At 31.9% G+C, this 22,378-nt stretch overlaps 1 protein-coding gene and 1 non-coding gene across 2 annotated transcripts in view; one reads left to right on the top strand and one right to left on the bottom strand.

The window, feature by feature from the left end:
- LOC118190740 (Kv channel-interacting protein 4-like) overlaps positions 1 to 22,378 on the top strand; it is a 445,497-nt gene that overhangs the window by 102,183 nt on the left and 320,936 nt on the right. The window lies entirely within an intron of this gene.
- Positions 8,581 to 8,654, bottom strand: TRNAK-UUU (transfer RNA lysine (anticodon UUU)). The gene has a single exon. It is a non-coding gene; the product is annotated as a tRNA-Lys (tRNA).

The following is a 22,378-nucleotide window of genomic DNA, read 5'->3' as shown; positions in this document are numbered from 1 at the left end:
AATGATATGCAGAAAAATGTTGTTCTGGAATCGATTTTTCTTGTGTGCGAAAGCTCATCCATCTCCAAACAATGTTACAAAACTCGATGGATTTCGGAAAGTATTTGAAAATTTCCATCATCTCAAACATTGAGAATGTCTGTGCAGAGTTCCCTAAGAAATATTAATTTTTTCATTTCTTTCAAGTTGTTCCCTAGGCGCGCATTAAAAATGTTATTTTATAACTTCTTCAAATAACCTTCTTCCAATTAATCTCCATTACAAGGTGATAGTTAATGTTTAGAAGGACAAAATACTTTATTTAAGTTGAAAATATTTAAAGACATAATTTTTCAAGTGTATATCTGATATCGATATAATTTGATAATATATTTATGGTGTTTTCGAAGTGACTTCCTCCGAAGACATGACATCGCAAAAGGCGCAGATTGGTCTGCCTTATGTGATATGCTAGTTCTCAGTCCATTTCTTATCGGAAGAACTGCGACTACAACTACATACGAAGCGCTTCCTATAAAAGAAATTTTTCTGCTTCCCAAATTTGACACTGAGTGCTAACTTCATAGGCTTAGGCTATCCAAATCACTATGTCTGTAACCTGCACTGGCCTCCATACTATCCGAATTTCGGTATGATTAATTTTGGTCTTTGATATTAAACTGATATCGAAGTTAGAGCTATCCAAAAGTCTCATATCAAGTGAAATTTTCAAAATTGCAATCTTAATGTGTTTGATGATCTCCGTTGAGTTATTTCAACAAATGTTTTAGTTAATTATATATAGCAAATATTGAAGAAGTTGTATCCTTCAGTATCTTATCATCCTCTTTAAAATGAATTTCTAGTTTATCTAAAAATGCTTGTCACCTTGTACTGTACTTTTGCGTGTAAATAATTTATAAATAAATAAGTAGTTGGAAGCTTTTGATGTTTTTCTTTGCTTCATATTCCACACGCATTCTTGCATTAAAATTTTCAGAACGCCTGAAAATTTTTTAGAATTCATTTTGAATAATTTACTCTTTAAAAATATTAACATCCGTGTTTTAAAGTTTGCAACAAATATACTTAGTTGAATTTAACTAATTCTTAACTAATTTAAATGATTTTTAGTGTCTTAAAGTAAGTATACTTCATTCGCAATCAATAAATAGAATAAACATACGAAACTCAACTGTATATCCCGCCAAAGATACGGTTTCGGATCAATAGCTATCAGGCTGCTTATACAATGAAGCACACATAAAGTCAAATGCATGAGGAAGATAGTTATTTGTTAGCAGTATTTGAAATGTCATATCGTAATTGCCATAGCAAGCCTTATTTAAACCTATTAACACCAAATAATTATTATAGTTTCTTAGTACCTTGAAGAAACACTAATTCCTTTATTTGGTATCCTTCATTTCGAAATAAAATTGTGTATTGGATAAATATTTTAACTAATCTTCATACAATATATTTCAATTAAATTATCCCCTAATAAAATATAATGAACCATATTTTTCATTATTCCATTTATTTCATATATTTCATGAGTAATTATTAAAAGTTTTTAAATTCGTTCCATTTATTGATATTCTATTTGGGAAAATATCTGACAATATTATTGTAAGAGATACAATATTTATTGCCTCAGATTTTATTTTACCCGACGCGCTTTCAGTGACTCAACACTATCACTTCTCTGAATCACTAAAAGTTGTACTTTTAAAGTCAAACTTTCGTCAATCAACGTTGTTTTATTTGGCTTGTGATTCTTTCCTTATTGATAATTTACCATCAAGAGGACAGTCAATCCCGAAAGAATGATAATGGAATAAAATGTATGCGATGTATAATTTTAGGTCGCAAGTATTCAGTCATGAAATCACAGGGTGATCTGACGTCAGATCTCAAACGTCAGATGAACCAAAGACCTCAGTTTCGTTGGATCCGAAATTAAAAATCGCAGAAGTTATGAGGTTCTATGTTTCAGGAGATATCACAATCACGATTTATGCAGCTAAATCATGTTAGTTCAGAATAAGATGATTCGGAATTTTGGTTAAATCTAACAAACGCTGGAGGCCCGAAACCCTCAATCAAGATGTAATTTTAATGAATTTCGTTCATTAGAAAATTACTTATCTTATAACTTCCAACAGACCTGGAAGTGTCTTGTGCGTGTGAGTCGAAAAGGTTCTGAGTAGGTTAAAACATAACTATCCGCTCATTTTCTTTATTAACAATTCATATAAACCACGTGCTTTATAAGATGCTATTTAGTTTTCCCCACTGCATTACCTACATCTTTCTGGGATCATTTCCATGCAGCAACATTTGAAGCAACTCATAGAAAGCTATGACGTTTGCTTGAAACTCGTTTGATACCCACCCTTAGCACTTGATTCGATAAAAAACGTAGATTCTAGTACTAGTGTCTGTAGAGTATAATCTTGCTTCTTAAACCAGAGTTCTCGAAAAATTCCAGCAAGTTACTTGAATTCAGCATTGCTACTTATCGCCTCCCACCTAATACCACCACTAAACTGCAATCGATGGATCTGGGTGTAATTAAAAATTGGAAATCATGTTATCGCGAAAGTCTTGGAATATTTTTTTATTTTTGATGAATTACAATGAAAGCTATAACTTTACTGATGGCTATGAATGATCTTCCATATATTGGGGCTGAGATGCTGTGAAATCTGCAGCAATAGCTGACTGTTTTCCCATGGCGAATTTCGACGAATTGTACGAATGTGGAAAACGAAATGTCTGGTGAGGAAGCTGAAAGTCCTAATTTTTACAAACAATTCAAATGTGACAAGCAATATGTCGTACGTTACCTATCGAGTGATCTAACCGGAGGTATGTGACTTGTGGATTCTAACTGTTTCTGTAGTAAGTTACCTGAATTGAATATTTCGAATAATGAATTTAGTATATGCATGTGGACTGCAAAGTCAAGCTGTTAAATTTATGTATCTTAGTGACTACTAGAACAGTATAAATAGATTAATTAAAAATACTCACAACTTTGAGTAGTAGAGAAGCAATCTTTGCTCAATAGAAGTTTATTTTATAAGTCCGCAGGCAGTGCTAATTAAGTTAAACAATTCAATCTTGAAAGATGTGATGACTTGCGAATAAATCGGATCAGTTTTTTATGAAACACCTGCCGTCTTTTTGAAGCAAATTAATGAATTAAAAAGGCTAAGAATTAAAATTTGTGAAGAAAAATATTCAAATAGTCTAACCTTGCATTGCTTAACAGCTCTCTGAATACAAATTATGGAAACATCAACGATTTCAGTTACATTAATGATGCCCGCCAACTTGATTAAAGCATGTGTATAATGTATTATTAAAGCACATCTGCTTTTCATGCTCTATTTGAATTTATAAAACCTAATTTCGGTTAGTGGTCAATGAAGGATTAACACACTACGTCTCATGTCAAAGGCGTAAGCCATCACCATTTCATAAGCCAGTTCGTTTTTGCATAAGAAGGCGAACAAATTTAGTAAAGAATCAACGGCAGTCATATGTCATTGACGCCAGTTGGAATACCTATTGAAACTTGATATATGCTGTTAGTTTTGAATGATCGAGGGAAATTGAAATTTTAGGTTATAAAATTCTGCAGATATTAAATATCGCAAAAGAGAAACTAAAACCCTCGAACTGGCGTTTTGCACGGCATATAAGGAACAAAATTGTGATCCCACTACTTTAGGCTTTGATAACTCCATATTTTAAAACAAAGCATTATCTTTCATGTAAATTTGTAAGGCATTTTCTCCCTCCTTACCGCGTACCTTCGTGGTGTAACTGAAAAGCACAACCGTCTAGCATCGGAAATTCTGGAGTTCGAGTTCCAGCGACAGCATTGCTGATATATTACGTTCCCTGACTTCTAAAATTCTAAATAATTTTACATAGGCATTATAATTAAAATATGTTAGGCGATAATTTGTCAACACTGGATTTGGCGATTGGGTCCCTTCCTACGCAGTTCTCTTAAGTAGGGGACAGTGAGGGTACTTCTTCCTCCTTTCCGTGTACATTCGTAGTGTGATCGGAAGCACTTCCGGGTAGCAGTTAGGAGGTGCGGTCATTTTCCATGTTTCCAGCAACCACATGTTTCCAGCAACCCCATGTTTCCGACTAATGTCTTTACAAATCGACAATAAGATGTATTGTTCCTTGCGTGTTCGTATCAATTTGACCTTATTTTAAAATTTAATGATATAAATTGAGTTTTTCTTAATAAAGTAACCAGTACATTTTCTTTCTGAAAAATATACTGAAGAGTAAAGGTTTGAGTTTCTGTTAAATTATTTAAGTTTGTTAAAGCCGCTCTGTTTGGTATAATGGTTAGCCATGCTAACTAGCGTATCGATGGGCCAGGGTACCAATCTGGGAGAAGGCTTGGATGTTTGTAAGCGTATAATGTCATTGCGTTCAGCATGGTGAGTCGAACGTTCTTTCGAGGGGTTTGGTGTTCCTAAAAATGGGGTGCGAGACTCGTGGATCTGTCACCCAGGGAGTTTTACTTCAAAACTGGAACGAAGCAGGATATCGTCGTACTGCCACCTATATAGTTGTTAAGGCCAACGGCAGACGCAGTTCTGAACTTCTTGCTATAAAATTCGCTGATTTTTTTCTGATTAATCAGACAAGTGAGGTAAGCTTTAACAACCGATTCGTTATGAGTAATAAAATACTAATACTTTAATCAAGAAATTTTAGTCTCTTTTACTAAACTGTCCATTTTGTCATGCTAAAAGATTTTCATTAATTAGCATTTTCATTATTAGCAAAATAAAAGAAAACACAAGGTAAAATTAATGAGGACTAACACAATTTTTTTTTTTCATATTAAGGGTCTGAAATTAAAAATTCAATTTAATTATGACATACCGGATCCGTAATCGAAAATGTAGAACATTAGGCTTCTAGTAGTTTTTTTAGTAGATTAGTCATTTGTTTGGAAATATGATATTTTAATGTGGCTAATTATTATTTACTAATAAAATCTTTCTGCAGTTTACATAGTATATTAAAATTACGATTTTTAAATATTGAATAACTTTTAGCTTAATTAGTTTAATTTTTATTAGCATTATTTTAACAGAAACTTTTAAATGTAATTTAATTTTGAGTTTAATTTATTACTTAAATTCATAAAGAAAAACATAAAACTGGGATAATATTTTTCCTTTTTTCATGTTCAATAAAGAAATAAAAATCGTTTAGACTGTTGCTCAACCAAAGGATAATCTTTTCGTTTGGTATTCGAAGGCTGAACGTAAGAGTGGGTTTTTATTGCATCTATTTTTCTTCGCGTACCAGATCCGTCAATAAAAGACGTTATCTATTCCTTACTTACTTATCAATGTGGTCGAAGTCATTGCTTTTGGAGGTGAGAATACAGAAGCGAAAGCTAATATAAACTGCTGGCGAAGCTATCATAAATCCCTGAGGTGAGCGGACTTCTAAGGAACAAAGAAAGAAATCGAAAATCGATGTGCAAGGTCATGCAAACATATTTTAAGAATATTCTGAATAAGACATGCTTATGTAACGAGGCATTTTTAACCTGCAATTCCTTCATTTGGTCCATACATCCTGATTGAAGTCCGTGCTATGCGTTAAAAAGACCTAAGATTTTTTAAAAACTCTACAGCTTTATTGCATTCACCGAATCTCTTTAGATTCAACAAATATCTTTACAACAAATATCTTATTTCACTGCTAGGTGTCATTAATAACTGCATCTCCTATTCCTCTCGAGTCCGGGAACCGCTGAAATTTCGAAAACGTAAATATTTTCTTATATTAACTAAATTAACTTATTCCTTCACTCATCGTTCACTCATTCCATCACTTCATCATATTGACAGAATGCTGTGCTCTTACATTGTTATTTTTATATACAATTAGAGGGTTGTGTATATCCTGTAGGGCAGCAATATTAGACTTAAGGATTTATTTTTTATGGGCGTCATTTAAAATTCAATTTCAAATAAGTACATAATCCAGAGAAAAGAAAGTTAATTCACTCATACTGTTCAGAACTACTGAAACTATCAAACATTTGCTTCCTTCTTATTTATTCATACTAATATTAATATCAAGTTGGTTCTGTAAATATTTCCATCGTATGTTTTGGTCTGAGATATTTGGTACTACACACATGTGCAAATATAAGAGAATTTGCAAATTAGGTCTCTCTTTACGAAAACCAAAAATACTAATAATGACGCAGAAGAATTATACAAATTTTCGAATAAGTAAGAGCACGAAGCATAAGTAAGAGCAAGTCGAATAAGTATGAGTGCACGTGGGTGTGCACGGAGCTGGGATTGTGAAGGACATATAAACGTACGAGGGAGTTTAGGCTCTTTGTATTCTCCTAATCTATCACGATATTCACTGTGTTCTCTCAATAGGCGGGTAAGTTTTATACGATATCAGGCAAAATATATAACCAAGAATGCATGAATGACGGAATGAGATGGAAAATATTCGGTAAACTAGATCCATATCGAAAAGACCTGTACAAGGTCTACCAAGATTCACAGCGACGAATGAGATTTATATTGAAAGGATCTATATTCAGGAGAATTATATTTGACGAATGAGAATTATTTAGCGCATTCAGCGAGACGACAGAGGACTATTACTGCTTCATAGCTCTCACGTGAGCTAAATGCTACCACTAGAATCCGAGTTTCACAGTCAACAGTTACCTGAAAGCTTCGTGAGATAGAGCTGTATGCCAGAAGACCCGCTGTTGGTCTCGCTCACTGCAACACACAAGAAAGCGCGTTTAGCATGGTGCAGACAAGATGTGCATTGGACCAGACTTCAGTGAAGCGCCGTGTTTTTCACAGATGAGTTGCGATTCAGCCTAGACACTGATTCTCGATGTACTTTGATCTGGAGAGAGCCTGGAACATGATACCACCCGTCTTCCATCAGGGTAAAGTATCATTATGATCGTGGAGGTGTAATGGTTTGGCCACGCATTATCTTCGACGGCCACTCACCCTGCATGCACTTCGCAAAGGCTACCTGATTGCTATGAGGTACAAGGAGATCTTAGAGCTCTATGTTCGGTTTTTCAGGATCCAGTTGGTCTTGGGTTCCCGTTAATGGATGACAACGGTGATCCGCATAGAGCTCAGCTTGTCGACAATTACCTGAAAGGTGAGAATATTCGCTGCGATGTCCGACTGGAGGCGATGTTCCGTCTAGCAGAGGAAGCGAAGTTGCGGCTACAGATTTTTTTAAAACATTTTGAAACTTTGCCGAAAATGTTTCGTTTGCAGCTGTGTTTCACGTAGCAATAAACCAAGCAGACTAAAGTTCTGCTTCTGAAGTATCATGGGTAATTTTCCATATGGCTATGGCAACAACTTTGAGATCGTGGATAGTGGAAATAGAAGCCGATTTAATTGAAAATGCCGTATATATATATCTTACTATTTTGTTGTAGTATAACTGTGAAAGTCACTTTAAAAATGCTTGTATTCATTAAATTTATAATCAAGGAAATTTCAGAGTAGGCAGCATTTTATGACGTGCTTGTACTTTTGATGATTTGTTTACAAATTATTCGTCGCCAAACGTTCGCCAAATTTGTAGCATTTCGCGCCGAACGTGTGAAAAGAAACGTTGTGATTGTTATATAATAGAATTTTTTAAAATTATATTTAAGGTAAATAATTTTTTAAAATCTGTTTGTATATGCTCGACTTTATACTAATTACTTATCTTTTTAATTGTTTATTGCATAATCAGCGACATACTGCAAACAGCATAAAATGCGAGGACAAAAGGAAATCATAGGTTATGTAATAATGATAACACACATAAAATTTGTGTGCTATTACATGTTATTAATGAAATACTTTTTAGATTATAAATACATTCGAAACTGTATTTTTATTATAAATGCTACGCATTGAAACATTGGAAATTTATGGATTCATTATTATGCCTGATGAAAAACATTTGTATATACATTCATAAATGCAAATCTTATTCATTACATTAATACTAATAAACATACATCAACAACTTCTAAACCAACGCATCTCTCTCTCTATGTGTATGTAAAAATATGCCTTATTAAATGTGTGTTTATATTTCTATATATGAATATAGAAATAAATATGAGCCAAAAAAGTTTATTTGAAGTCATCTCTAATTCATATAACGATCATGTAATTGTAGTCATCAGTCTTTTGCACATTATCCTAGATATAGAATACACAGTTGAAAAATAATTGAAGTGCATTTTGTACATTAGGCTAGTCATTAAAATTCATCCATTTACACACAAACTTTGCATCTGTAATTATACTTAAGAATTTAAACAGAACAAAAAACAAAAATTGAGCAAGTAGTCTTTACGAAATATTTAACATTTTGGGGATAAAATAAATACATTATTCGTATTTTTCACTCGTATTTTTGACTCATCACAAAACATGTATCAGTAAGTGGCATTATATTGTACACATACAAGTTGTAGAGACATTAGGTAATTTTTTTTGGAAACAAACAGATTGAAAAATTAGCAACCGCCTTCGCCGGGAATCGAACCACGGACCTCTGGAATAAAGGCCCAGCGTGCAGAACCACTACACCATGAAGGCACGCCAAGAAGGTGGGAGAAATACCTTATAAAGTTATTAAAGAAATATATGGATACAAAAAAATACTATTTACAATAATATAATCAGAAATAATGACAAATCACTGAATGTACGATGTAAAAGTATTTACAAAAATATATACAACAGATTATTACAAATAATCGGAGTAAAAAATACACCATTCAAAATTAAAATTAATGTAATAAGCACATGTCATTTTGCCAAGTTATTCAGCCAACAGTATTAAAATAATTACAAAATATATTTTGTATATACACGAAATATGAAGGCAGACGTCTCTTTCGCTAATCTGAGTCATAACTGATTCCTGTTTGGCTTTCAGGTCTGTTTGCCAAGTGAAGGTGGTAACCCAGGTACGTAGGTTTCGAGGAAATGGGGGTTCTGAGATATGTTTCTTTCGACACCGTGTTCCGACTAGGAATAGTAGATGTGATAGCGGTTTTAGCTGCCTCCTGTAGAATATGCCGTCACGCTGCATTACCTTTCTGGCTGTGAAAGGCTACCATACTCCATATTAGAGTCATTATCTGTTCGATAACACAACGTAGGTAACACAACGTTCGATAACAAAAAATTTTTATTTTAACGATGCACCTGCTTTTTCTGAACATCCAGTATCAACACAACGAACCGTTATATAATTTTTAATTTAAAAATACCTAAAATATTTCATTTAATATTAAATTTTAAAATTTAAATCTGAAGTATTATTCCAGAAAGTCTGAAAGATTTCTTTGTTTTTTAATACACTGAAAAATGCAGCAAATAAACGTTGGTAAATCAATTCGAATTCTTATTCCCTGTCTGTACTGATTATTGTTTTTACATAATTTATATAACTTGATGTGTAATTTAGTATTACAATATATTTGAAAGAACACATCTTACATTCTGTTGAGTAAATAGATGAAATTTTTCCAGTGAAGTGACATTATGAGATATATGCCAGCAATTTCATAATTCATAATAATGGAAATTTCAGAATGAATTAAACTTAATGTTCATTTGATTAGTTATCACATAAGGGATTTTTCCCTCCTTTCATCATGTGTTCGTGGTGTAACGGTAGCACACTCGGCGCGAAGTCGAGAAGTGCAGGTTCGAGTCTCGGCGAGGGCATTGCATGTTTTTCCTGTCTCCTGCTTCAAAATAACCTAATGATTATACAATGGCGCCCAAGCTAAGAGATGATGGGAATAATTTGTCACCACGAGGTTTGGCGATTGTGTTCCCTAATCCCTAGTCTTCCTTTAAAACGGACAGTATATAAGGTATTGTCTCCCTCCCTTCAGCATACCTTCGTGGTTCGAGTCTCGGAGAGGGCACTGCACATTTTTCATGTCTCCTGCTTCAAAATAGCCTAATGACTCTACAACTGTTAAATGAAACTTAACTTGGTTCCTATTTTGCAACTGTTCTATTTTAAGCATTTCATTTGAAATCTCATATTCTAATCTAAATAGCTCTGAAACTTGTTTCCGAAGTGAAGAATTAAAAATATGCGTATATTGAAATGAACATTTATGATGCTTTTTGAGTGCCTAAAATTAATACAGCATTACACTTTATAAAAAGCAATAAATAATAATTTGTTATCAATCATAAGTAATTTTTTGTATCAAATAAAATATTAACTAAATAGTAACGAACTAAATATAATGTAATATTCAGTAAACAATTTTTATAAATAATCTCAAAAATCTACTTAAATATTCTAAAAAATTAATGATTTGTGTCAAATAAATAAGTGTTAAAAATTATCAGCAGTTAGCAGGCAATCATTCTCTAAACTCTATTTAGTACAAATTGTACAGAACATCTTTCACCAATAATACATTGTGAATTTATCGAGAAGTTTGAATTAATTTTCAAAGGGAACATAATTCACACTTACATTAAATTTAAGACTTCGAAGTATTGAACTATTTAAATTTCTCATATAAATATTAATGCAGTAATGGTTACTTCAAATAAGTTTTTAAATAAAATGGTTTTGTGTGAATTTTCTGCTTTATCGCTTTCTTTTGAGTTACAGAAATTAACAATTAATTTAATGTTAATAGAAAACGGATGTCTGCAGTATCTGACACACCAATTATGCAGATATCATTAATTACAAATATATTTTCAATTCGTTTCACAGAATGTTTTACATTTACATGCATTATGATTAGTCGTTTTTATCAGTTTACGAAAATTTAATTATTGATCCTTTCTTGCGCATAAGGAAAAAAGATACATTATATTTACGGGTAAAGTATACTCTGCAATTATATAAGAAATTAATAAAATAAAAACTATGATAAAATAAAATTTTAAAACAAGAGCTAGGTATCCAAAGAACATAAAAGAAATAAAATATACTCATTTACATTCCAATAATATATTTTTATCAATTTATCAACAGTTAATATTATTGAATAATGTCCTTTCTGACACATATTGTCCTTAAATTAATCCATTAAAGTAATACTATAAAATATCTGCAATATCTGTGCATTTATAATTCAGATATTGTAACTATAGAGATATTTAAAAATGCAAAGATGTTAATAGTTTCTTATAGGTATGAGGTGGATCTACACATTATAAATATTTTTAAAAAATGAAGAAAAGAAAGAAAGAGAAAAAAAAGAAACTTTGTGAAAAAAAACATTTTGCAAGAAATTAACAGATTAAAACTACATAAGAAAAGAATTATTAGCATTAAAATTGCATACACAATTATTAATTAACTTATACACAGCTACTAACTAACTTTATGCTTTATATTTATTTTTACATTTTATTTTATTTGAATTACTGATACACTGTTTGAGAAGCTAATTTTCGAACATGCGGAGAAAACATTTTTGTTCATTATTTCCTAACAATTTTACAAGTTTTTGCGTAAATTTTAATTTTAAATTAGGCTCTGAACGCAACGTAGAACATGAATTTACAAAACTAAAATATAAGGCAAAAAAGCGCAAACTATAACTTCATCGCGGGAGTATTTTGGGGTTTCAGCTTGCGAAAGATACTTCAAGCTTCTTCACAGCTTTCGCTTTGATCTTCTGATTGTGATATCCCTGACCAGTTAGGACCAGTTGACCCTGACCAGTTGACTCGTGCTCATGTCTGTTTTCGAGACTGTGTTGACAGAAATGACGTACAGGTGAAGCGCATTTCCTGTACTCTCTTATGCTGTTAAGAAATACTGGTCACATTTAACTTTGGTAGGCTGCGGGAGGTAATCTCCGAAAGTAATTATATTCTAAAAATTGTAAAACGTGCCCTTTGTTTCAAACGCTATCTTTTTATATTGATAATGTTCTCCAGAGAATCGGAAGTAATTAAATTTTAGGGTTTTTTTTTTACATATATTAGTAATATGTCTGTATAATTTATCTGTCGTTTCATTTGCTTCTTAAGGCTTAATTATGACCTGGTGGATAAGATCACTAAACAGTAGTGGGTCTCGGTTTTCATTCAGTTTGGGTTTCTATGGTTTTCCCCAAGAGTAGTAAACAAACATATATAATAGTGCCCTTGGCTTTCCGAATATATAGCATGCAGCGAAGTTAATTTTTTTAGATATTACTCACACTAAAACATTCCTCCTAAACCAGACAGCCTGAGGTATTTTGCCGTAATAAATTAAATAACATAAGCTAGTTTTATACTTAACTTCTAGCATTTCCTTGGAGATTGAAAGGTAAAGGATATCTGAAATCATTATGTATGCTAAATCCACTGAATAGTATTTCTCAAACGTTGGTTTGAATTATTTTATACTTCGAGTAGTACATGAATCTAATATCGTGAAGTATCTATTTTTCACATTATGAGTCACATTTTGAATTGTATCATAATATAGTACAAAAACTGTGGAATAACACATCTCAAAAGATTCATATGCGTCGAAAATAATGCTCAATAATTAATACGTGCTAATTATTAATTCAGTAACAATATTGGATTGAATCAAACAATGTATTATTAGTTTATTAACAAAATATTAATTACTAATAAAACTCATTACTATAAATGAGTCAGAAATTTATCAGTTATAAAATTAAAAACTCAGTTGTTATAAATAATTATTATACTTAATTTAGTTGTAGCTAGAGTTTCAAGGATACATTTTACATCTTTGTTTCTTAATTAGAAAAAAATATACATAAAAGGAAGGGGAAAAAATCTGTAAAATGTTTTGTCATCTTCCCGTCTGAGAATGCCCTAACTTTGCTCCCGCTTCTTTTTTGTTAATGAATTCCTTTGTGTTTCATACTTATAAATATATTCACTAGGACATCTTTAAGTAATTACCAAATGATTATTTTGAACTTTAATTATATTTAATTTATGCTCTTTGCACATCAATAAATTTAATAGAAATCAAAAGTACGGGAATGATCCACTTACACATGATAATAAATATATATTATTTTTTCTCTGAAAGAGATTTAAAAAAATCTATTTAATTCATAATTAAAATAAATGAGTTATTACGTAAAATATGAAAAGTAATTGGTCGAATTAGTTCACATATAACTGTCCATTTAGGAACACTGGCGAGTAAATAAATAATTAACAAAATTACTACTGCAACTTTTCATTAATATAATAAAGAAATTAATACATAGTTTATAAACAATATTAATTAAACTCCATTTACATAATATCTTTTCACTATCGAATGAAAATAATTTAGTGAAAGAAGGAGATTTCTCACCTGCTCATTTACCTCTTCTGGATTTAACACATTTTAATAAATGGAGAAAGAAAAACGGAAGATCCGTTTATATAATTACACTATGTGTGCATACTGTTGGGCTGCGTAAAAGGAATATGAAACTCTTTTTTAAAGTTAAAAACAACTCGCAATGTTCATTTAGCATCACGTCTGTTTTTGAAGCTCCCACTCTATAGCATAATTTATTTAATGAGCGCACTTCATGCTTCAGTTTAGATTTTATATTTTCATCTTAAATTCTGTATAACTAATGATTTTTAGATTATTAATAACATTATTTCTGTAGCTAAAAAAGCGTTATAAATACTGAAATTTAATTATAATTTAATTACATCTATGTCTCATGCTATGACTATTTCTCGGCATTACTGAGACTGTCTGTAGCCTGCTGCTTTATAATAGGCACTTCAAGGCTATTCCTTCTCCCCACCTTTACTCTTAACCATGAGATCGATTGCTGCGGAAAAAGGTTGAATCCTCTAATTTGCTAAAATTCCTTAATTCTCTTTATGGGGTGATGGCAACAGACTTCACGACCGTAAATGCTGGAAAGGGAAGCTGTGACTTTGAAATGCCTGTTTTAAAGGAACAAGCCATGGTTGAGTAGTCATTTACTCCCCGAAATGTTCTGGGATGTTTACTGATTACCTTAATCCTGGGAACAGTTATGTGACGCAAGAAATCTGAGTGTAAAATGGTTCAGGTTCAGAAAGACAGTTAACTCACTGAAGTGTGCCAAACGAATTGAACTTGATATCAGATCGCCTTGTGAGATGTCTACACAGTTACTGAGTTTTGAATTCATTAAGCGTGCTTGCAAGATCATGATACGTGGCACACTTCCTTGCTTCCTAAAAGAGTGTCTGATAGAGTAAGATACAGGGAGGGTAGAAACCCAGAGATGGCCCACACTGACAGGAAACCCCTTCCAGAAGTTACTTAGAGACTAACTGGGGGAGGGGAATAGGGCTTCTTAAAATTAGGAACAGGTGGTGCCTTTTTCTGCAAAAATACGATGAAACCATGGAGTGTTGAAGAGTATTTTTTCAACGAATAAAAGGCTTCAGTTGGATACTGAATCCACACCCTAATACCTAATCATAGAAAGACATTTTAGGCTCAACTTGAAAAAACACTGATGCCCACGATCATTTATTTTGTGTGTTATCATTGATCGACAGCTCGAATATTCCTTTTTACTTTACAATTATTTTGTGCCTATAGACAACTCTCTGTCATTAATAAGAGACATTTTTGAGTTTCAAACTAGAGTACGACCGCTTAGTTGTAGTAGACAGACAACTAATTAATTTATTACACCTTAATTTATGTTGTATATTATTAAATGTATTATTTTGTTAGATGCTGACTTTAGATTCTCTTGTTTTACCTTATTTTGTGTGTTGATGCATGCATTACAGGGTCAATTATAAGCGTTTTTACTTCATATTCCTTCTTGTTAAATCTTTGATTTATTAAAATATTTAAAACAAAATTGCGATCTAAGTTCATTGGCCGCCGTTTCAGTTTATATTGAATTCAAGCAAAGAATAACCCCCAATGGCAAGGCTACACATGTCACTTAAGGAAAAGATAACAAGAACCACGTACAGTTTAGGCAATTGTGTAGTCATGGAGAAGTGACATACCTGCATCGCATTGAATAATTCGTTAGCTAAAATTTTAATATCATAAAATTTTACTGCTGCTTCAGTCGTATTCAATAACTATATAAATTATAAATACAAGATAAGTAATAAAAAGTGTTGTCACTTTCACTATGTACATATATACTTCTTTATTTTATTGGTTTTAATACTACACATATTTTCTCATTGATCTCTTACTTTTCTACATGTGAAACTAAATTCGAAGACGAAATTTAAATGGAATAAATCTTTGAAGTTACATGCAAAGCTGGATAAGTCTTGGACACGAGTTATTGTGCAGATTAATGAAATTATCCTTCCTGAATTTCAAAATGCAATTGCAAAATATCTGTAATACCTGAATTTGAGTTTATTTCAACATGAACAGTGCGCTATGACCATTGTGTCAGTTCTGTTTGAATACTTATTGATAAATTCCAGTAAAGTGAATGTAACAAGAAAATAATAAAAGCAGAAAATGTATTATTTAAGAAAAATAGTAATGAGCGTGTAAAATTTTATTGGAATGATCGAATTAATGCATTTTCAAACTATGCAACGAATTTACTTTTGTTTTAGGAGAGACAAATGCAAAATTGTTGAAAAAATTATAATACCAATACATAAAATACTTAAAATAAATAAGTAAATAAAAGAGATGAAAACACGAAAGAGAAAATTATGATGATTCAAAACGAAGAGAAAGTTTTCTTTATTACTAGCCGATAGGAGAGCCTTCGGAGTTGAAACGTAATTATGCTGATTAATTCTAACTTTCCATGTATCTAGTATTCTGCCTATTTCCTTCGAGTGATTTTGTTTCTCTTTATTCGTTATTTTATGTTTGCGACAAATTATTCTTATGGATAGTTCGTTTATCTTAATAATCCCTTTAAAAATTCTTCTTGTTGATTAAATAAATAATATTGTTGATGTAAGTGCCCGGGCTACTTATTAATATTCATTTAAAAAGTCATAAAGCATGTTGGAAATGTTTTTTTTCCTCCAAAAACCGTTTTTAACTAAAATTCATTAATTTTCTTATGAATTTGATATGCATTTGCTGTTTCTTTGCATAGTTACATAAACACTCAGAGATATTTTGGTGCATAAGAATAATTTTTTCCATGTAAGAATTTTGGTATTTGTTTATGCATATGTAGGAAAGAACGGGTTTATTATTCATAGTTCCTTTATTCATAATTATAGAGTGTCCTGCAATACTAAATAAGATTATATCTTTTACGTAATAAAGTTATTATTATTTATATTATTATTTATAACTGCTTTTATAGTATACATCAGCATTAAGAAAAGTATGCATCATAGTCTTAATATATTATGCACTTGATAATTTGCTTGACGTTTTGTAGATATGAAAGAATTATAGTTTACTTTCAGCTAAATAAAACAAAACCGCGGCTTTTGACAGGATGCAATAAATAACCGTTAATTCACATGAAATAATTATAAACTGTTTACGGTAATAACTAGAGAAATTTGCAAAGCTTTAATGAAGAAAAGTAGCAAATTTGGTGCAAAATGTGAAAAACGTTTACCAGTAGTCTTCGAAAGTTCAGAGGTCTGTTCTAAGTGATAAATTAGTCTTTACGTTTCGTTTGATAAGATAAATGAAAAGTATTACTGTATGGCACGGAATGCATAACAGAATGCAAATGCTCATAAGATAGTGGTGATGTGTCACCTGGTGGAGAAGAATCGAATCGTTCAGTGAAAAAACGAAAACTGCAGTTTATAAAGAAACTGCCTGATAATCTCAGTTTTAATGTCAAAAATAATTTAAAAGTTAAAATCATACTGACATTTAATCATTTTTTTATTACTCCCCATTTATAATTTGCACATAATATTAGTCGTGCATGAAGCATCTAAAAGTCACTAATCACGTCAGTAACAGCTTCCTGAATTTTCCAACAAAAAAACATCTGCTTGAGTAACTGAACGTACAAAACTATACTTACACTTAGATTCTTTGTTTAATTCAAAGTCTGAGCAGACTGATTTTTCATTATGTTAATTTTGCATGAATTTACCTTTCATATAATTTAATGTTTATTACATATTTATTTATACTAAAGATCGGAATCAAAAGGAGCATTAATTATAGGCTCGAGAACAAGCTTAAAGTCACTAACGTACATTATGCGCAACAGATGGCTATACAATACCTTTTTATTAATTATTCTGATATTTTATTTAATTTGATGATCTGTGTTATGCAGAGACAAGAAAACATTTCACTATTTTCTAGATTATAGTTAGTAAAATTGTATAGGTTTCAATATATTCTTAAATTTCTTTTTCCTAGCATAATCTAAAGCTAAGAAGTGTATAAAGGTTCTTTTGTTAACTTCCCGAACTGTAGCTATCAAGTAAAAACTGAACTAAAAAATTTAAATAAGCAGTCTGTATGCAGAAACGTAGTTGCGAAAAGAATAGGGCGGAGGCTAGGAATATAAATACTAGTTTAAAGGACCTACTTTTAAATAAATTGAAAACGTTCAAAATCTCCACAAGGAAAGAAGAACATTTATATTTCTGAATCGTTTACTTTCACTTGTAAAGGGAAAGTAATGTGTGAATGCTTTGTTGGTTGAAAATGAATAATTTATTGAAAGCCTACAGGGAGATAAATGTGTCAAAAAATAAGTTTTTCTTAGGATGCATTTGCTACACAGTTTTAGGTACAAAACTGACAAACTATTTAAACTTCGGAACTTATCCTGCTGCTTTAATAAAATTCGAAAACACCTGCGTAGGCAGAAACTAAATTAAATTTTTCTTATTTTTGACAATTTTCCCGTTTTACGGTATACTTACTATATACCATATTGGCCTAATAGTTTTTACGTACCGTTCCGTTTTCGAAGAAGGTTTTTGCTGAACATCCCTTTGGAGTCTGTTTAGTTCCTCATATGCAACAATGATATCTACATCAGCAACAGCTTTATTTACACTTTATTACAAACCCCCCTTACATGAGATGTGATAATCCCTGACTGAGACATTTAAGAATTTGCTCACTTAAAAACCATATGAAGCTTATTCAGCATGTTAGAGAGGAACGGACTGTCGAAAGCTCTAAATTATATAACGCAAACCTAGATCTGGAATTATACATTATTTTTTAGACATAATGTGACTGTTTGAAAACACAAACAGTATGTACAGAAGATTATTTACCGTTGAAAACACAAATATAGGACTGTATTATATATACAGAAGATTGCTTTAGAAATATAAAATGTTTTCTCTTAAATTTATTAAAAGTGGAGAAGTAGATTGAAGAAGAGAACTAGGCGTCATTTACATAAGTTTGGATTATAAATGAAAAGTGAGAAATTAGAATAAGGTTGAAAACTGAGGGACCTAAAACTAAAGCGACTTCGATTATTCAAAAACGATTAAATAATAAATTATCCTTGGAAATAAAATAAATTTTATTACATAGGTGGAATAGTAACGGGGAAAAACCAATATAATTTGATTAAAAAATATCCATATGAACTGAAATAATGGATCAAGATTTGAAAACCGTTTATGTTAAAATTAATATTTCTGTTTACTTGTATAACAAAAGAATGTAACAATTTTTTGCGTTTTACAAACTGTTTTCCAAGGACAATGCTACAAGTCGAATGTTAAATTTCATTTGGTAGAACTCTGTTGAAACATCCATGGTTTAATTTGATACTGTTATCAGTCTTTTAAATGTTTTAAGAAAGTTATCGAAAGTTCTGAAGGAAATAAAATAATAATATAAATGTGACACTGAAAATAAAATAGGTAACAATAAATTATATGAAATAAGATTCGGTATGGTAAAAACTCAACTCTCGAAAGATTCAGGCTTTAAAAGAGAATGAAAAATACCATCTTTTCAAACTTTGTTCACCTGCATTCTGGATTTCTTACGAAGAACTATAACTGTGAGCTCTTATCTAATCTTTTCAGAAATCCTCCTGTTCCCTAGTTCATTTCTAAGAGTCGTAATGCTTATAGGCTTCACTGCTCGTCAGTTTTATGAAAAATGAGGTCATCTCCGCAGTGCAATGGCCGCTAATGTTTCCGCACCTGTATTCCCATAGGCATTACTAGGCTCTCCAACGAGATGCATTGTTGCTCTCAAGAACCCCATGAGGTATAGTTAGCACTGAAGCAGAAGTGAAGTTAATTACCTGCAAACTTCATCAGCTGATTCGTGAGCTGTTCTTGAGGCTTGAGTGCCTGTCGCAAGTAATCAGGCACGTTATTAATCTGCTAAACCTTTGATGCAGTATCTTTCAGCTATAAAGAGACACACATAATTTCATCTTTTAGTTGAAGGCCGCAATTAGAAACTAAGTAAATGAAAATTATCTTTAACTTTATTTAATTTTTTTTTAACAGCAGCCGTCATAAGCAGTTTTTGTGTTTTTAATACCTAGTATTTGTTGGTTAACAGTTGTTAGAATATGATATGAAACTAATTTAGTTGGAAGTAATATCTTATGTTTTTGAAAAACAATGTTACAATGAAGAAAGAAAAGCTTCTATATAAGCGAATTAAGTGTTTGTGAAACATAATAGCTGTAAAAATAAATTTTTCATTTTAGGATAAATCGCCCAAGAAGGCTGGGATTCAAGATTTTGTAACCAATATGGTTTTAAAATACCTTGAATTTCTATTGCAGAATTCCAACAAGATTCTCATTAGCTAGACGATCTGTATGGACCGAATAATTTAACCATATGGACGAAAACACGTGTTCACAAATGCGCTTCTAAGTAAGCATGGACAAGTAATTGCGATTTCTCCGAGTTTTAGAAAACGATTATTTCTGGAGACACTTATATACGTTTAATAAATTTATTTCGTCATTATTGTCATTTCGTCGTTATTGTGCTTCAGCACTGTTTTCACTTTCAGAACAATTAGTTCAAGTTGTAATTCGGGTTCATCTCTTTCCTACAATGACAAATGAATTTTCAAAATCATTCCGCTAACGAGAAAAATCTAACTATTTTTTAATAATAATTAAACAGCATTTTTTTTTTTTTGCCTAGCCTAAAAAACCTATTTATTGTCTGAATTTATCAAACATTGCGTGGGAGCTTAGAAAGTACTAAAACCCAAAGATGAATTGCTTACAAACTACCCATAAACCTTAAACAAAATTTTATTCTGAGGCGAAATGTATACAATTACCATTGCATATGTTCTTCATTCATGCATGAACAACTAGCCATTTCATAAAGTTATTATTCATTCACATGCATATAATACGATGCGCCAGGTGTTGCATGTATACATGTATAAATATAGTTTCATTGTAAGGTGTGTGTGTATGTGTGTGTGTGTGATTATGGCAAAGCCTCGAGGGCTATCTGCCTAAGAGGAGGGATGCCTTCGTGGAGGACTTTCTAAGGGAAACTGGCTCGTATACACGTTACACATGGGGAAAACCACGAAAACGCCCATGCAGCCAGCCCGTTCGCGGGATTCGAACCTCGGACCGAACTACCAGTGTTCAGCGACTTTACCGCTCGGACGCTGGTGGGCCTTCATTGTAAGGAAATTACGTGTTTGTTGATCTAGTAGTCCACTTCATTTCAATTGTAATGACTTATGAAATTCTATAGTGTCACGAATATCGGAGTTTCTATCTAATAAATTATAACAATCACGTTTATGAATAAGTAAGTAAGTAAAATGCTTCAGAATGCAAAACTGAAAACATATTTTTCGAGCGTGTGTGTGTGATTATGGCAAAGCCTCGAGGGCTATCTGCCTAAGGGAAGGGATGCCTTCGTGGAGGGTTTTCTAAGGGAAACTGGCTCGTATGCACGTTACACATAGGGAAAGCCACGAAAACGCCCATGCAGCCAGCCCGTTTGCAGGATTCGAACCTCGGACCGAACTACCAGTATTCAGCGACTTTACCGCTCGGCCACTGGTAGGCCCATATTCTTCAATACTTGCACGGAGGAGGTAGTACAAGAACTGGTTTATTTCGATCCGCAAACCATACCGCGAATTTAGGAAGAAAACGTTAGCAAATTCGTCTATTAAGAAAAATGAAATATTATAATGTACATACAGTGTAAGAGAATAATTCAAATTAAGTTGGATTTACTTGCAAAATTTCATTAAATTTAGTTTCGGTCAGCAAGAAAGTACTTTTGTGTTCACTGCAAGAGCATATTAAGATCATGAATTTTTATCAGTTTTCAGTTCATTTATAATAAAAACTTTCGCTATCGGGGCAAACATAACCTTAAAGTGCAATCAAAAACTAAAGGACCACTCTACTTAAACTCTTAAGCGTAGGCGTGAAATCTTCTTGAACCACGTTTCGGAAAGCGCTTTCCTAACAAGCAGAATTTTCCTATTGGCCTCAATTAGTGGCTAAATAGAAGAGTTTATTTATGTTGTTTTAACACTTTGTTAATATCTATTACCATATTTTTCAAGATTTCTTAAATAAGATTTTAAAAATATTTACATTCATAAAAGAAATGAAATAGGGATATTAAAATTATATGCATACACTCCGGAACGCTCTATAATGCTATGATGTAATTTTTTTAAACAACAGTTAGAACAGTAATAATGTTACTTCCAGAAATCTTTTTTTAAGAATAGCAGCAAAACCTTTGAAACTAGATAAACATGAACATGCACAAAATAATCATTAACTGCTTCAAAGTGTTAAAAGAATGTTAAAAAAAATATTTTTACCGTAACGTTCTACTACAAGTGAAATTCTATGAGATTTCGAACCTATATTATAACATTTCTATAAAATTTTACGCGTTTCCTATGTTGGATCTTTCTCTTACTTTTTACACAACGGTTTTTATACCCACGTAAAATAGCGCAGCTGGTCTCAGTTATACTACATATTTTTAAGAGGTAACACATTGTATGTTCGAAAACAAAACATTGACTATATAAACAAGTCTGGCTTTCAAAAATATGTCTTCGAATTTCAGAATTCTGAACATTAATGTGAAGTGTTTTGCAGGAAATTAATACTTTCACGTACTTTATATGGAATTTTTCGCATCTCGATCATTGCTTCGTTGTGAAATTCGAAGCATATCCGACAAGCAACCTGAAGGTCCGAGGCTCGAATGTCGAAGAGAATATTGCTAGGTTTTTTATATTTTCCTGTTTGTAAACCATACACTTCTATGATTTTAAAACTTGATTCTAGAAAGAAATTAATTATCTATTTAATTTAAAATTTTAAATAGGAATGATGATAGCTACACTTAAAATTAATAATCGAATACTGCGTTACTCTTCATTC

This window comes from Stegodyphus dumicola, chromosome X1, assembly GCF_044657685.1.
Source record: "Stegodyphus dumicola isolate Sdum_Otavi_A_Nest chromosome X1, ASM4465768v1".
Classification (NCBI taxonomy): domain Eukaryota; kingdom Metazoa; phylum Arthropoda; class Arachnida; order Araneae; family Eresidae; genus Stegodyphus; species Stegodyphus dumicola.
Note: the sequence above shows the minus strand (reverse complement) of the source record. Positions and strands in the feature narration are given on the sequence as shown.